The following is a 16,184-nucleotide window of genomic DNA, read 5'->3' as shown; positions in this document are numbered from 1 at the left end:
CTACTACTTGAGCAAAACAAATGCAATCATCGATACTACTCAATCACAAAAAGAAACCTCTTACTCACACATGAGAAGTTCGCTCCCCCGAGTTTATTCACCAATTCATCAACGATGCAACTTCATTTTCAGGTCGCGGTAATCCACAAGTTGTGCGAGAACCGAACACATTATTGCGACTGGAGTTAAATCTAATGAAGTACTGTCTCTGATAGGCCTACAGGCTACATTACAGCGGCCCTTGTTCTTGTGCAAACACAAAAACAAACATCAACAGAATTTGCGTAGGCATATTGAAATAAAGTGAACGTCCGCTAATGGATAAAACATCCACGCTAACCACTAACCATTCTGATGACGTAGCGCCTGCATTTTTAAAACATGGCCGCGCCCGTGTGGCGAAAGTCGTTATTGACATGTCATTTTCCAGTGAAACTACTTGAATTTCAGGTTTAATGAAAATCCATGTATCTTCAAAAATTAAAAAAGCAACCAAAAAATGGTCACAGTTCTCACTGCTTCATTTCCACTTTAACCCTTTCGTGCCCGAGCCGAACATTCCATTTTTGGTGCTGAATGACCTCCTCACACAAAAAACCTTATTTCTTGAGTATATTACATACCATCAATGTGATATACATATCATTGTAATCAGAAGGACTAGTTCTATGAAATTATGTAAAATACATATAGTAATGTTGATATAGTAATGAACAGTCTTTGAAATCCTCTCCAAATGTATATCCAAAATTTGTCAAAATTTATTTTAATTCACATAAAAATGGATTTTTATCATATTTCTCTACAAGATAGAGAAAGATATAGAGTGTATGACTTGTTCAGCAAGTTGTGCGCTATTTAACAAAAAAAACTGAAATGGAATATCCTTAACCTTTCAAAAGTTATGATAAATTTAGTGATCAATGTAAAAAAATGCAGAAAACGAGATTTAGAATGTTGACAGAATTCACATTCTCTTTTCACCAATAACATAAAAGTATGCATAAAAACTAATAATGAAGTCAGACACAATGGTTTAGATTTATTTGGTCTATAAGAATAAGCCATTTATTTGTATAGAAGCAAATAATACAGTCAAATAAGAATGAAAATTAAAAAAAAAAAAAAAAAAAAAACATAACATTACCAGTAGTACAGGAAGTAAATATATATTTATTTAAGACCATTTTGGAAGAGACATAAAACACATGTGATTCAACAGATAAAACTTTCTTATATAATTCAGTGTAATATGAAAACTATGTACATGTATAAAATAATATAAGTTAATGAAAAGCTAGAGATACAATCAACTTCAATATCACTCAACAATAAATGTAGTCTAAAGATTTCAAAGTAGATCACATAGTAGAACAAGCCTGTGGAGAAAACACGTACACACACAAACTCACACATACACACAAACTCACACATACACACAAACTCACACACACACACACTTACACAGAGAAGGGTGGGTGGGGGGGGGGGGGGGGGGTCAGGGAACTGGAAGGTTGAACACAGAAGACCTATGGCTCATCACGAAACGCATCCCCTTCTGCAGAATGCCAAATCTGAAAGCAATTTCGATAACATAGGCAACAATTTCTCAGTGGCTCCTGCTGTACAGGAACATGTACCTGATGGAAAGACGGATGAGCTGAAGGCCGAGGCTGAAAAACTGTATCGACGGAAATGCCTGCCAGCTGTCGTGATAGATTTTCTCTAAAGTCTATCTGGCTGTAGCTACCTAACCTAGGCTCAACACCAGATTCTGCATTGCGCTGCCAGTCTTGAAATAATAAGAAGCTATTGACGACGGCAATGTCCACAAAGTGGAGAAAAAGCGTTTTCCACCACTTCTGTGTTTTTTGGAGTACACAATATGTACTTATCATTTGGTCCGACCTATCAACGCCCCCCATGTATTTGTTGTAATCACTTACCACAACTTACGTACAACTTTTTTGTCCCAAACCGAATTGCTCTTCACTAGTCTAGATAAATCAGTCGAATCATTCGCATTGTGGAAATTTGACAGGCAGGTTACTGCACGAGTGTCCTTCCACTGTACTGCTAAGACATTACCCTCTATTCTACGCCACCTCATGTCCCCACGACTTGCCCTGCGCTCCCATTTTTTAATATCTTTTAAGTCGTCCGGAATTTTTTTACGGTTAATCCTACATGTTCTGCATGCATTTAGGCCCTATGTTCTAAGTTTAACCATAAGGGTTGGTGATGTGTAGAAGTGATCAAACCAAATGGTGTGACCACTATCTCTAAATGGCTGTATTAGCTCCTCTACAACTTTTGAGGCTAAATCCAAGACGCGACCATCACGACCACCTGTGTAAATATTAAAGTCTAAAGTATACCCTGAATCTGATGTTGCTATCACCCACAGTTTGAAACCCCACCTAACTGGTTTCCCTTTCATATACTGCTTAAATCCTGAACAACCTTTAGATTTGACCATGCGTTCATCTATGCTAAGGTGCTGACCTGGCTGGAATAACTCCAAACATTTATTTTTCAGGTGGTCCATCAAATAACGCAGTTTCCTAAGACGATCTTGATTGTTTTCTGTAGCTGGATCTACTACATGCAGAGCAGCTAACAGAGCCTTAAAACGATTGCGCGACATGAACAATTTGGCCCACTATCCCTGCAAAGACTTGGTTCCCCAGTAGCGGTGGATATTAGGGAGGGAAGTGAAGCCCATGTAAATGATCAGCCCCAGAAACCTGTAAAACTCTTCTGGGGTCACTTCGTCCCATGTCCCTGCACTATTTGCATACAACGGCCTACTAAGCACAAGCTCCCACCCCCTCTGGTTTGTAAAGCCACATATGTCTGACACAACAGCGTGAGTGAAAAACAACATAAAAAAAGTCTATTTCACGCAGAGTTTTAGTGGCAGTTTGCACTGCCCTACGTACGCCACCTAAATCTACACCTAAGGGACGACGCGGACTAAAGGCTATCGGAACTGGTGCTTCTGTGTCCCCATCACCATAAGAAGGAAAAGGGTCAGAGAAGCGTTTACGCTTCCTCCCTGACACAGGACCTACGGGAGAATGACTAATCAACCTCAAACCCACCAAATAAAATTAATTAATAGAAATGTTGACATATTTTACATATGAAGTATGTAAGCTCAAGCTCATCAGCTGTCAGCTGCCTCCTTCTCTTCAGGCTGACAAGAAGGTCTGCATACTTGTCATCCTCCATCTGAAACAACAAAATCATAAATGTAATACAAAAAAAAAAATCCCAAAACTACAGATGCGTGTGTGTATGTGCACACACACACACAAGAAGATGTACTGTAGACTAAACTATTGATGCATTCTGGATGACTCAAAATAGCATGACCTGAAAATGCAAAGTCATTTTATTACACACTTTACACAAGTTTTAGCTACCCTAAATTCCATTGCCTGGCTGGTATCAAGAAAAAGATTACATTTCACATATGATTACATTTCACCTACTGACTGACTGATGATGACATTTCTGAGAGAATATATTATTTAACATCATGATTTCTATAACTACATATTGAGGAGTAAAAATAGCTTAGTCTATTTCATGTCATGCATCTTAGAAAATGTTAGACCAAGCAAGCACATCTGATGGGTCATTTAGTCAGAGGTTAGCAAGCAAGCTAGTTCACTACTGATAAAACTGCCTACGAGGTGACAACCTGACAAAAGGCAATTAAAACATTTCTGACAGAATCTGTGATTTCATACCATGTTTTCTATAACTACATATTGCGAGGAGTAAAAAATATCAATCAACTTATTTCATGTCTACCGTAACGTTAGACGCAGCCCATGAATTTATTCAGCTTTGATATGCTGTAACGTTACTTACCTGTCAACATTATCCTTAGCTAACATGCAAATTGGTACTAGAAAACAAACTTACTTACTTACATGTTATATAGGCTACTTACAGGTTTTTAAATTAATTGTTAAATGAAAACAACTGACATCAAAAGCAAACGAGAATATTGCAAACTGTTCAGAGTAATGCAGCTAGCTAAAGTTTTCATGCCGGTGTTACATGGCAACTGGCACCCATGTTAACTGGCTGCGTTGGTGACGTTTAACGAGTGATGACGTTTCTTTGACAGATGTGGCCGCTTGCAGATTTTCTGATGGAAACTGGAGACGAACAAATACAAATATGCATGACATATTTAAATGTCAAAATTGTCTGTAGTACGCTACATGTACTGGACCATAAATATGCCACCAAAAAATAAATACAAATAGCCTAATAACAACTCGTGGGTATCGAACCTGCTTCCTAAATGAAACCACTTACATGATAACCATTCATCTATGTACTTGCGCCACGAACCAGCTAATAAATCATTATGAAATTTAATTGACTTAGTCTATACAATTTGAAGAAGTCAGCTGGCGATTGTAGCAAGTTAACACGGCTGATGGTACATGTTGTCTTGCTACAGCAGTTGCCCAAGCCAGTAGGTCTTCAAAGTATCATGGTTAAGTTTTCACTGACTGCTGGTCAGGCTCTCTGTGGCCACCTAGTATCTGTAGCCTAAATTGAGGAAGCGTTGCTGGTCTAAAAATAAATAAATAATAATAAAAAAAACGTGTAATGGGGAGGACTGAACCCATGTCGACTGCGTGAAAAAGCAACATATAGGCATTAACCTGTTGCGCCACAGGAGAAACACAAATGTGTGAATTGGTAGGCTATATCAATAAAATATCAAACCTGTGTTTACATGTCAACAACATTAACGTTAATAGCCTATAAGCCTAAGAATTTTGATTCTCCCTGTGCGCAGATTCTGTGTAAAATATGGACACGTTATAGACTTCTCCTGCCCATTGCAGTGTGGGTTTCAATGCCTGTGTTTCATGAACTGGATTCTTAAAAGAATAGGCTGGACAAAAGGATACACAATTAGGCAACACATTTTTATTTGATTTATTTGCTGATTTATTTGCTCTACAGACACTTCAGGTAGGGGCGGCCACAGCCTAACCTCAGTGAAACGTTTGTAAAACTTAACCATGATACTTAACCATGAAGGCCTACTAAATGGCTTGGGCAACGGTAGCATGATAACATGGTAGCCAGATAACATAAACAGCTATGTTAACTTGTTACAATTATCATATCAACGTTAGCTGACTTCTTTTAATCATACAATTGAAGTCAATTTCTGTGAGTGCTCGTGGCGCAAGTTGATAAGACGTCTGATTAACAAGCAAACAGGTACATTTATTCGTGGTTCGATACCCACATGAAGTTAATTTATGCTATTTAGGTGTTTGTTTTTTGGGTGGCATATTCATGGTCCAGGGCATGTAGTACTACATACATTTTTGACTTTTAAACATGTCATGCATATTTGTGTGCGTCTCTAGTATATCAGAAAGTGACAAATCTGCAAGCGGCCACATCTGTCAAAGACTCGTCATCAATCATGAAACGTCATCAACGCAGCCAGTTAACACGGAAGCCATGTAACACCGGTACACTAACGTGAGCCGCGCTATGCCATAATGTTGAAGCTAATGAAAAGCATATTACTGTCAAATAACATGATTTTAGGACTATAAATTAAAGATTAACCATAACTACAACCGAATTAAAATATATCTTACCTCAGTTTATCCAGCTGTATGGGTATCAGTCGATGTAATCTCCCAAGGTGTACAGACGGCGTCCGCAGCTGTCTACATCAAAGCGACTGAAGTGACATTATTTTTCACGACTCATCTTCAAGTATCCAAAAAAATTCACGCCATAAACCTCTTAACCAATCATATCAAATTGAAGCCTATGTTGTCAGCATTACGGGGAAGATTTCAGAAATAAAATCAGTCATTGGACAGCTGAGATATAAGACGATTGGTCATCGTTAAAATATTAACGAAATTAGAACGGTCGGGCTTGTAAGGGTTAATATCCATTTCTATACAAACCAAGACGGCAGATTCCTAAAGAAATGCAAGCACCTACACCATAGGTGTTTCTAAATTAGCTGTACCAAAAATGACATTTTACCGTGACTCGAAGAGCTGTAGACAGTGTTGTAAGGCTGCGTGTACAAATTCGCTTGGAGCTCCAGTGGAATTTATTTTAATGACGAGAATTCTCCATCATTCATATGCTGTTGAAACGGCGTAAATAGGCGACCCACCAGGCCAGCACTAACCTCCGAGCGCGGTAAACAAAATTGGATATTTCAGGCAGTAAATGCTCCCGTTAAGAACCAAAACAGATTTTGTTCAAATCTACACACCTATGGCTACTGAAAAATGTAAGGTTAATTTATCAAATGTTATTTTGAAGTATTGAAAAACATCATTGTTTTAGAATTTTCGAACGAAAGTGGTGATAATTGGAGGCGTTAAAGAAGCCCTATGCAACAATTTTAGCAAAAATGACCTTAATTATGCAGGTTGAGAGTCGTTCTGATGGTTCTACAACACTTTCTGGGTCGTTTGGTGGGTGCTTCGTCTCCCCCTATCGCTTCTCCGCGGAAAAACCGAATATGCAACTTTCTGTTCCCGGTCCGAGGAAATCCGGATGTGACTCAGCGGAAGTATCCAATCGCGCCTCGAAAATGTAGTCAGATTGTAGTTTCTAAGAAGACTGCAAAACGGACGCCGACTTGGCTTTGTTGCTGTTGAAATTGTTGCTGTTGAAATTGTAAGTAGCCTACCCTTGGGTGAACTTCGTTTTTGTAGTGTGATTTGATAGTCTCTTGAACAATGTGTTTGCTTGACCATTTTATTGTGAGCCCTGTATGTGTTTAGCTTGGTTTCTTGATGGCTAGCTAGTGGGGGTTTAGCGTAGCAGTCACTTGCTAAAAGCTGCAGGGGGAGCTATGTCGTGAAAAATGCGAGCCCAAATCAAGCGAAAACCCAGAAACAGCGAAGGAATAACCAGACCAGCATAGGGCTTCTTTATAATACAGAGATAATTTAGATACCCTGATGGGTAATACATAAACGTAATTACCTGACGGCCATTTTGAAAATTCGAACGCCATTGAGGGGTACACAAACCCGGAAGTTTGACTCTGACGCATACGATCCAGCAGTACCAGCAATGGAAACTCCAGAATGGACCACCAATCTTTCCTGTCTGCCCGAATTAACGATACAAAATGTGGAGCAGTGGGCCAGTACCGACTGCAACATCCCCCGGGCTCTGTTAATTAAGGGATACAGTAACTGGATCGAAGGTTTTATCCACAACATTGAAGGTAAGAATGGCCGCTAATTTGCCTCAATTTCTGCTAGCTTGTAGCAGCTAGGGGTAGTGAGCTTAGCTGTGATATGGAGTTGTTGACTGTCTGTACTATGTTAGATTTTATTTATATATATATATATGTGTGTGTGTGTGTGTGTGTGTGTGTGTGTGTGTGTACATACATATATATATATATATATAGTCCACATTCGGGGTGGTTTTGTTATCAAACGTCAGGTGCCTGGCGCAAAAAGGTGGCTCTTATGTTTCTTAAATCAGTCATGGGTGTGTTTTGGGCTTAACATTCTTTAAACCAATGAGGACATCTGTCATTCCCTTTAACAGCAAGCAGGGCAACTTCAAACAGCGCATTAGTATTTTAATAGTCAGCGGTATATTTGAAGGAAATCTGCTTGTACGCAAGACCGTATGGAACAGGTATTCCTCTAAGCCAGCCTTTCTCAAACTTCTTTGACCTGAGGCCCGGTCATGGCAGACTTTGGGGTCATAGGGCCCACATACACGTACCCCCCCCCCCCCTCCCCCATCAAATTATCATGATGATTATCATTATCACAATTATTATTTTGCTATATTGTTATACATGCACTTTCACTTCAAAGCAGTCAATGTTTAAAGTGCTAACATTGTTCACAAAAAGTTTGTGAAAACATGCACATCAGAGGACTGCTTTACTAATGTAAGATATAATAATTACAATAGTTAATTGCTTTTGCATGGTTGCATGATGCTTGCATGAGAAATACTTCTCAAAACAACAGCAACTATATGGGTGCTATTGTTTTGGAATGTTTCCCTCATGTAAGCATCATACACTGGTAGGCAAATGGAGAAAAAAAATGTACATGCTTTTTAAAGACATTTCATTAGAATGCCTGTAATGATTCAGGAAACATAATACCAGCTTTCATGTATGGTAAACAAGGAAATAAGCGTAAATCTTTGGTCTGGAGATCTTTAATAGGAAGACTAAGGCTACACTAGCTTTTGGCCACGTTATATTAAAATTTGACTACTCAGACTGAGGCCTAATCAATGCTAGACAGTGTTATACAGTCTCTGCTCTGTTTCTATGGAAGTTGCAAGAATCCACTAGCCTGGCTAGCGCCACCACTTCTCAATGAGACGTGGTCTGGGAACCAAACGTTAATTTTCACTTAATTGTATGGCTCTATGTTTAATGACATCGAATTAGCATTTCCTCCTGAAACGTTTGTTTTCTTTTTCTGTCAGTCCGCGGTTCCTTGATCAATTGCGCAGCAGATTATCACACGAAGCACCGGGCCTAATTTCACGGCCCATAGTTTGAGAAACGCTGCTCTAAGCCATTCTTTACTAAACCCGAGTACAGTATAGGCTACACATATCTGCACTTGTCTATTAATTGAACATATAGGCAAAGTGAAACTAACTTCACTGTGGTGTCATAGTCAACGACAAAAGTTATACACAGTTAATTACTTTCAATATTGACTGACAATGGGTTACCAGCAAAAACAAAGCCTGAAAAAAGCAAAACGTCCCCCTATAATGTTCGAAAGACTAAATAAATAACCTAAGGACATTTATTCTGCAGAGGAATTGCTGCTTACATCTTGTGACAGTGCGTCTTCAGCTGTGTTTCATATGCGCCTTTCGCTATAGACCAGGCTTTTCTTGGTCAGTGGCGTAATGCTTTTTAGACGGTATAAGATAGCGATTTTTAGATCATGTGCCAGACCACTAGCCTGACGAGCCAGACCCACATTAAAATGTAGGGTCACTCACCGTTCGCAGTGCTCAGTCCGAGGGGCGGGATAATCGGTTGTCTTTCAAATTCCCTCTGCACGCAATAGGACAGCGCTATGAGTCCCATGCGTTTTCCCACCAGCGGAACTAGTTGGCTAGTTCAAACTTTTGCCAACTTAAAAAAAGCTTAACTCGTGTCACACTGTTGGCCAACAGCAACATCCTCTTTGTTTTCAAGTAGCAGGGAATTCAAGCCAAACTGTTGCAACAATCATTACGCTAAGCCCGCCTAACGACTCTATACATGATTTGATTGGCCTGATAGAAGTTTAATTTTTCGAGCTCACAAGCCAACGGAGAGTTGCTAGACTAGCCCTGGAAGCAAATGTAATCTGCTGGGGTGCGTTTAGATTTCTAGGCTACCAGACCACACCTTATGTCGGTAATTGCCACACCCCTGGGCGCATTATTTATAAAAGTGAAGTGTAAGATAGGAAAAAACTTTGCGTCAGAATAATAATACGCTTTGCGCCAGGTTTTGCATCGCGAAAATAGGGCCCTTTATCTCACTCTCTTTGAAAATAATGGTTATAGACTGAAATTGTATGAGAACTGAATTGAAATCAAATAGAACACAAGTTTCTTCATTGATGTTATGAAATGATATTTGATATGGAATATGATGAATGACACGAATACATATCAAAATATCCAATTCAGTTTACCTTGTGCCTCTTTTCTGTGTCAATTTCTTGTCCTATTGCTATAAACGTTTTATGGTCAATTGGTGTAACCGATTTATGTCAATTGGTGTAACCAGTATTTTGTCTAAAATACAATGTACAAAAAAAAATATATATGGATAATGATTTAATACTCTACTTTACTGTAATAATGGTTGTTTAAACCATTTTTACTCAAATGGTCAGATAGACAGAAAACAAGATGTTTACAGCATATGGTCTTGCTCAGTACAATGAAAAACCCATATAATTTAAATTTAGAAATAAATATAATAAACCATATTCTCATAGGATGTTACAAAATAAACTAATAAACTCATGAGCAATTGCATGAACTCTAGGAGGTGTGAAATATTAGATATTTGTCATTTTTGTGGTTACAACATTTGACAATTTTACAGGCTGTTAGTTCTATCTTTTGTTAAAAAATAGCATACACGTCATATTAAATAAATGATATGAATACAAACAGAAATACAAAGTATACCCTATAGCAAACCTCAGGTATGTGTTGTTTTAAAGGTTTAAACATATTTTTAATTTTCTCATCTTACCAACCCTTATCTGTCACTGACCCATATACCAGCCCTTATCTGTCACTGACCCATATATATATATATATATATGTGTGTGTGTGTGTGTGTGTGTGTGTGTATACACACACACACACATATGTACATTTGTTAATAGCAACTCTGAAGTGTCAAGTGTCTAAAGTTTGATTATCTTTTCAGGTGGAGCTGTCACTTGAGCAGCCATTAGGAGACGCAGTGCAACTACTTCTATGTACAAAGTCACCTTTACAAACCTAGACCAGTGTGCCTATCAATGTTTTTTGAACGGCCTATTTTCTGATGTTCTGGTTCCTTTTCCATGCTTACAGTATACAGGCAGGCCTTTTTACATTATTCCCCATACCAACTTATATGTACAAAGTTACCTTTACAAACCTAGACCAGTGTGCCTATCAGTGTTTTTTTTTTTTAAATGTTTTCTGTTGTTCTGGCCTGTTCTGGTTCCGGTATATTAAATTATAAAGTTATGAAGGACATGTGTAATACAATTGACCTTTCGCGAAGTCCCGCCCCCCTTAGTTACTGTTGCTAAGTCCGACAGCTAAGACCGGAGTTGACTAGAACTTCAATGGTAGCTGTAAGCCTGTTTGTAAAAGTTACAACCTAAGAGGCTCTTTTACAGAGCCACGGACCTGATTTCATTTAGAATCCGTTGAACTCCAGTATGCCATGGAGACACATAAGACACATAAAAATTAATAACTAGGTTTGTTGGGTGACAAACTTAAACGGGGGGCGAGTGGGACTCACTGATATTAATAGCTAGCTGTGCTAGATAGACTTGCATGCATATTGCTAGGGCACCAGGTCATGTTATGTAAGGAACATGGTACTGCAAATACGACTTCAACTTTATTAATTTATGGTGAATAAATGGTACACTACTGTGTACAGCCCCATGCTTTTCTGACGAGGCAATGCTAACACGTTAGCAGCGGTTAGCTAACTATGCTAACCTTAGTTGTCTACGAGTCTCCTCTAAGTTTTATACATAATGCTGGCAGTGCTGAGAACAATAAACAATCATGTTTATCTTACTTACATTGAGTTAACTGTTTGTCTTAATCCATAGATGTGGTGGAGCACTGTTTCATAGTGGTTTGCTATGGCGTAAACTTAATCCTTTGCTTAAAATAGGGCAGAGCTGGGAGGAGATCTAATTTAACATAATAACAAAAAAAGCATAATCAAGATTGAAAGCCATTATTCTGTGTATCGGTGTTGCGTCCCACACATGTCGTTTGGCCGTCCCTTTTCCATTTACATCACTATACAATCCCATAAAACCGGAAAAAAACCACGGCTTCCAATGCATTTCTATGGAGCCGTAAGGTGAAGCTGTCGGACTTTATCTACATGTGCGGAGCTACTGGACTGCCATTGGCTCATCCGTGTTCGATGGGCGGGGCTTGCGATAGATCAATTGTACTTTATTCTTTAGATAGATAGACATCCAGTAGCTTATACATACACACACTTACATGTAAAAAAATCAAATCACTCACAGGTATGTAAAAGTAAAGAGATTATATATACAGAAAAGTGATTATAAGGTCTGACAGGGACTGATCCTGTGATACATTGACCATGATACGGTGCTATGGTAACAATCAGGGGCGTGCAGAGACCTTTGAAGGGGCAGGGGCTCAAATGTAAAAAAAGGGCACATGGAACAAAATTTTCAGAAAACGTGTTTTTATTTAAAACTTAATTTTGATTACAACCCAATAGAGAATACATAGGCTACATGCAAATTATATCAAAATAAAACATCTTCCATCACACTGTATCCACAAAATAAAAATATAACATTTGCAAAAAGTGCAGCATGGTATCTTGCATCATGCTACCACAAGTTAAACTCAAAAAATACCTTGTATCCTTCCATCAGACGGTATACAAACTATAAATATGTTATTGCCTAGTCTGGCTTGTCAGGCTATAATTTTAATGTTTATCACAGTGAACTACCACCATTAGCAAGCTGGTGTCTTGCAGATTTACGTGCTGTGCGTGTGGCCACAGTGAAATGACGCGTAATGTAGCCTACTGTAAACAGAGAACGACGTGTGGAGTTGGGTTAGTTAAACAACTACAGTAGCCTATGTCGTCGGCTTATGATGATTTAGAAAAGGTTTGCCTACTCTGTTTTATGAACTAGGTCTACTAACCTAAGCTACTATAACAGTAACCTAAACAGAATATGTTATGAACGTTAAGCCTTAGATTTTCGAAGCTGCCAGGTTATTGAAATGGATGGACCATGACATGGTTAAAACGGGTTTGATAGCCTACTTCATTAAACATGAAACAACTTTAAACATTTTATTCTCTATCTCTAAGCTGAATACTATTGCATGTTCAGATAGGCTAACTGCCAAGTGACCTTACCGTGCTCCCAAACGTCTGCTGCAGCACTGTGCCTGCGTGCACCTTCTGAGCGTTCACTGAATGTATGACGTCACGGATTGGTGGCCGCAAGGCATTTCAATTAACACAGAAAATTTTTATTTTTGTAAATTTCTAATTTCACAAACTATTAATGAGACATTTTAGCGAATATTCACGTTGGAACTAGCGGATATTACAAATTTTAAAAAGTAAAAAACGGGTCTTGTCAAAAGGGCACATCAAAGGGGCAAAAGGGCAGGTGCTAGAGCCCCTGTAGCCCCCCTTCTCTGCACGTGCCTGGTAACAATACAAGTTTGCATATTGTATAGATTTGTAAAGATGAACAATAATATTGATTAAGGTTTTGTATTCATAAAGATTAACAATAATGGTGGTTAAGGTTTTGTATAGATTCATAAAGATGAACAATAATGGTGGTTAAGGTTTTGTATAGCTTCATAAAGATGAATAATAATATTGGTTAAGGTTTTGTATAGATTCATAAAGATGAGCAATAATGATCCCACCATATTTTCTGCAGTAGGTTTCTGGGCCATAAACACAGCTTTAAATGAATCATAATCTGGGAACCCTGTATAAAATGAAATATTTTTATCGTCCCCTTGAAAATATGAAATCAAAAACTGTTTTTGTTGAAGCTCTAAAATGAAAAGTTCTTGATCACCGATGGTCTTGCGGGCTTCCTCAAGTTGATCTTGAAGTGAGGGAGGCAGTGCAGCATATTCATGGTCTGGGTGCGGAGGGGGTGTCTTCACTGGAAGTATAAGAGAAATATTGATGGACACATTAGGTCTTTTATAAGGATATTCATGCTCAATTCATGTAACCAATTACACCATGTCGATCATCAAGATCCGTGGAAACATTACTGGAATTCATCAACAGAGAAATACTGTCACTACACAGTTAATAAATGCATTACAAACTAGTAACTTAATTAATCTAAACAACACTCCTCCCTGGTCTGACAGAACTCCATGCAAACACAGTTGGCACGGCTCCTTGTTTCAACTTGGTCATGCCAGTCTTGCTTTTCACAAGGCAGTCTGGGAGGAAATGCTCCGAGCACACTTGTGTATGTGTTTATCTGCATTAGCAAATAAAATGTAATCATATAAGCATTTTTACATGTATAATTGTATTGATCAGACTCAATGTGACTCCTGTACATCCACCTCCTAGCTAGGAAAACTGATGTGACGTGTTCCCTAGGTTAGCTTGTGACTAGAAGCTAACAAGGTCACTCAGAATATGCTTATACTAGTGAATCTGTGGTGGTAGATTTGAATAACATACTACTAATTTTGGACTAGGCTGTATATTTCAACAACCTGTCTCTCTGCCTTAATATATCTATTAAAACGTGCTAGCTAGCTGCTAGCGATACAAGCTAGTTATGGAGACGGCTCAGCTTTACAGCACCAGACATAATAAAACTTACCTTAGAATTACGACCAGGATCCCTTCTGATGTTTATTATCCATTGTCGACGTAGTCACTGATCTTTGGGGAAACGGTGAAACGTTTGACCTCCGTTAGTTTTTTTTTCCTGTGTGATGAAGTGCATTGGGGAACACAGCAGTGTGAGAAATCGCGTTGTGAGAAATCCCGGAAGTGGTAAGTGTACCCCTCAGGCTCGGTGGAACGTTCGAGGTGAATAAGGCGAATAGGGCACTGGATAAGTAATCCAGTAACACTGCAAGTTAACAACATAATATCGTAACACCTCCATTTATCACCCATTTCGTCCGAAAATTCTAAAACAACGATGTTTTTTTAATACTTCAAAATAACATTTGATAAATTAACCTTACATTTTTCAGTAACGTTAGCAGGTGTGTCGATTTGAACAAAATCTGGTTTGGTTCTGACCGGGGCTTTTACTGCCTGAAATATCCGATTTTGTTAACCACGCTCGGAGGTTAGAGCTGGCCTGGTGGGTCGTCTACTTCTAACCTTTCAACGGCACATGAACGGTACCTCAAAATCCCACTGGAGCTCCAAGCGGATTTGTACACGCAGCTTACAAGACTGTTTATAGCTCTTCGAGTCACGGTAAAATGTAATTTTTGGTACATAGCTAATTTACATACACTTATGCTGTGGGTGCTTGCGTTTCTTTAGGAATCCGCCGTCTGGAAATGAATAGGTAGTGACACATACACGTAAGAAGACGGAAACACGGGGCTGGTGGTAATAGGGGACGATCTAGCACACATCTAGATACAGTTTCACAAGTGCCTGGCAGGGCATGTATTGCCAGCAAGAAATTAAGTTAACATTAACGTTACCTTAATTGTACCAGGAAAATTCAGGACAGACCTTTCCTATTAACATTACTGTCACCGTTAACGTTACCATTGCTGTAATACGTTAACATAACGTTACCAAAGGCTAACAATAGTTAGCATGATCACTTAGCACAACCTGTAACTTAACTTAAGTTAACGTACCAACACTGAATTCGAAATTTCTAACAGTTGGATCTACCTACCTTTACATTAGGACATGTCTCATTGCACGCGGTTGTCAAATAATTAAGTTAAAGTGTTTCTGACCATTAATAACCAGCCTCACTGGTAACGTTATGTTAATTAAAATAAAAGTGCCATCAACAGAACCAACTGCCTTTCCAACGGCTTTTTAAAAGGGTAAGCTGCCTGCGTGTGCACGAGAGTTTTTTTTTTTTTTTTTTTTTTCGAGAAGGGTCTGCTTGCAGGGTTTGTTCAGGGGCTGCTAGAGGAGGCAAGGGCAACGCCTCCTCGTACATTTAGACAGAAAAATAAATATGTATTTGTTATGTTTGTTAATTAATTTTCACCAAATAAGGAAGTCCTATAGATATAAATTGAGACAATACAATATGTAGATTACTTTCACTATTGGCCTGAATATAAGACGAGCCTAAATTATCCTTTTCAGGACTTATTTTTGCAAATATAATAGAAGCAGGTCTTTGTATACCAAATCTTATATAGAAAAATACGGGGAAAACAACAGCTAAAGTGAATTGTTCAAAACCTTTAGTACACAAACAATGTTCTCAATGCTCGAGTTCATGTGTTAGAGACCCTGGTGATACTTCAAGCAAAGTTTCATGTTGTGTCGAGCCTTCTTAGTATTTTAAAAATAGCGATTTTGATCAAAACTAGAAAATGTAATTCCAGGGAATTACCATTGCATGTAAATGTAAAAACTGTTGTGTATAACATTACTTACAGTATGATTATTCAGATTACATACATGTAGACTTACAGTATTTTTGAAAACCACTTACTTGGTTAGATGTTAGCTTAGAGTATATGACAGTCAGTACAAATAAATTGTCAATTCAATATTGATCAACAATTCTTTGTTTTAATACAGTACTGCAGAAACAGCAGAATGATACTCAGAACACACTAATGAACACTTAACAACCAATGCAAGCTTGAAGTCAAAAAAGTTGTTG

The 16,184-nt window shown here is 38.5% G+C and overlaps 1 protein-coding gene across 6 annotated transcripts in view; it reads right to left on the bottom strand.

Annotated features, from left to right (window-relative positions):
- Positions 1 to 15,391, bottom strand: part of LOC121710087 — a 324,103-nt gene extending 308,712 nt beyond the window's left edge. For 4 of the 6 annotated variants that reach the window (XR_006032094.1, XM_042093995.1, XM_042093993.1 and 1 more), the window contains exon 1: positions 15,228 to 15,391. The gene's annotated coding sequence lies outside the window, so the exon portion shown is untranslated. The remainder of the gene's footprint in view (positions 1 to 15,227) is intronic. The other 2 variants (XM_042093990.1, XM_042093988.1) reach the window with 2 other exon arrangements.
- Between the last annotated feature and the right edge of the window lie 793 nt (positions 15,392 to 16,184).

This window comes from Alosa sapidissima, chromosome 5, assembly GCF_018492685.1.
Source record: "Alosa sapidissima isolate fAloSap1 chromosome 5, fAloSap1.pri, whole genome shotgun sequence".
Taxonomy (NCBI): domain Eukaryota; kingdom Metazoa; phylum Chordata; class Actinopteri; order Clupeiformes; family Clupeidae; genus Alosa; species Alosa sapidissima.
The sequence above is the reverse complement of the archived record's forward strand: the minus strand, read 5'-3'. Positions and strand labels throughout refer to the sequence as shown.